We start from the raw sequence: 2563 nt of genomic DNA on the forward strand, positions 1-2563 counted from the left end.
TATCCCCACACCCGCCCGGCGCCTCACACCCTGGGCAACTCCGGAGTAGGACAGAGTCCAACCCCTATCCAGGAGTACAGTTCCAGAACCGAGACTGTGCGTAGAGGTAAGCCCCACCAGATCTAACTGGTAGCGCTCCACCTCCCGCACAAGTTCCAGCCCCTTCCCCCACAGAGAGTTGACATTCCACGTCCCCAGAGCCAGCCTCTGCCGCCCGGTTCTGGTCCGTCAAAGCCCCCTACCTTCGCTGCCACCCATGTAGCAGCGCACCCGACCCCTCTGGATCCTCCCACAGGTGGTGGGCCCATGGGCTCAGAGCGATGATGGCTCTGCTAAATATTCTCAGGAAAGAACTTGTTTTGGTGGAACATTTGGACTCCGCAAAAAAAACGCCACATACAGTAACACAATAACATTAGCTATTTAAATTGTGTATTGGCGTTTGACCTTTTCCACAGCAATCACACCAATCACTCCCAAAAGGTTCCAGTTATGTCCTAAATATAGTCTTTGTAAATCTTTACAATCATGTAAGAGAACCAAGCAGGACTGCCTTGTTGCGCATTCAAAATGTTCAGTGTTTAAGTTGCTAATTTGTAGGTTGTTGTTTCCTAAAGCGAGAACGGCAACACACTGAGAGCAGAAGGTGAGGGACATTCGGATCCGCCAGTTGTGAGGCAATTATTCTGAAAATGTACTGTTGCTTAGCTAGACTCGTGACAGCATGCCATCTAAGGTCTGGCTAGTCCACACAGCATTCCAGGATTGGAGAAAAAGGTGCTCTGGTTTATTGGCATTTCTTAAAACCAATCACAATCAGCATGGGCGGCGCTAAGCAATGAGTTGCTCCAAATAGCCTGTGGAAGGAACATGTTTTAGTGGAACGTTGTATTTCTGTAAGTCTCTGTTTTTCTCCCTAGTTCTCTTGTTTTACTTGCTGTCTTGTGTTTTTCCACCTTGCGTGATATTCTGCCTCACCCTGATTTGTTTCACCTGTTCCCCAGGCCTGCTAGCATCTTGGCTACGGGTTCTTTGTTCTTGACCCGGCCCGCCCCTTTACCTGCTTCTCCAGGTGATGACGTTTTTCAACCTGGAGGAGAACCAGCGACTTTTGTGACATGGTTCCAGTGTTTTGCTATGCGTGCTGGACAGACTGAGGAGGCCAAAGCAGCCATCCTTCGTGCTAGAGGAAAGGAGTCCAGTGCATTTGCTGCTGGCTCCCCTGGGCTCCTGTCTGTTGGAGTTTAGCATTGCCCGTGATGATTTTGATTGGTTTAAAGAAATGCCATTAAACCAGAGCATGTTTTCTTCCCCAAATAATATGTGGAGTAGCCAGACCCTCCTTCAGCTCGCTTTGGAGGAGGGTCTGGCAAAGCGAGACTAGGGTTGAAGAGACCCTCCAAACCGCAAGCTATATGTGTGTCCTGAGTGTGTAGGTAGATGCACATGGAAGATCATCAAGATAGAAATTATATTATTCACATTATACTGGTAAACTGACATTTTATAAATGCATTATTTTGGAAGCAGTAATCACAGCACACTGAATATTTAACATAAAAGGATCTTGTGGGGGTTGACTGGAGATACATTAATATTACATATATATATATATATATATATATATATATATATATATATATATATATATATATATATAATAATTTAATATTAATAATTGATATGAAATAAACTACTCAAATTCACATGAAACAACTTCAGTAATTTAGTATTTCACTTCCATGGAGTTGGGGGAATTGTAAAAGACATTAGTCTTTAGTTCAAGTTAGTATACTTTTGAAGACCAAATCAACCTTTAATATCACACTTACACTAAATCTTTTTCTGAAACAAAAAGCTGAAAATCACATAAATTCCATTTAAAAAAAGTAAAGAAACACTGACCAAATTAAAGAGAAACTTTTAAACATAACATAAGCATTTGTTCCCTTCTTGTCCTTTGGATTGAGCCTTGGTCGACGCGTTCAAACATGTCTCAGAATCCTTTTTTTTTTTTTGTCACATTTATTTATCTTTATCATTAAGACTTCATGTTGTAATGTTTTTTTGTTCTTTTCTACAAACAAATAATGAACGACTCTTACCAAATGGTCTACAATGGTTGACAGCAGAGCAGTAAAATAAAAGATATAAAAAAACGTAACTACCAACCAAAGAGTCTGTTTAGCTCTTATAAACGGCCTTAATAATCTGATTGTCAAAAGGCTGACTATACACCATGTACCAACAGCAATTAACTTATGCACAATTATTCAAAATAAAAGTTAACATCAAAGTCAAAATTTGGGTGTCAACACCAGCAAAACATCAAGTTGAATGTTTTTGAAAGTTAATGAGATCACAAAATGTAGAAAAAATTGCAGCAGTTTAAATAAGGTTTGTATATATAATATATACTTAACCTTTCCTGAAAATTACCATTTGAAAAGTTAAGGATTTAATGTTTTAGAAGACATACAGGCAAAAATTCAGACGGTAAAAGCCATTTTGAGCAATGCTGCTAAAAACTTCATACGTGTCATATTTACATATACATGTATTG

This window comes from Etheostoma cragini, chromosome 4, assembly GCF_013103735.1.
Source record: "Etheostoma cragini isolate CJK2018 chromosome 4, CSU_Ecrag_1.0, whole genome shotgun sequence".
In the NCBI taxonomy this organism is placed as follows: domain Eukaryota; kingdom Metazoa; phylum Chordata; class Actinopteri; order Perciformes; family Percidae; genus Etheostoma; species Etheostoma cragini.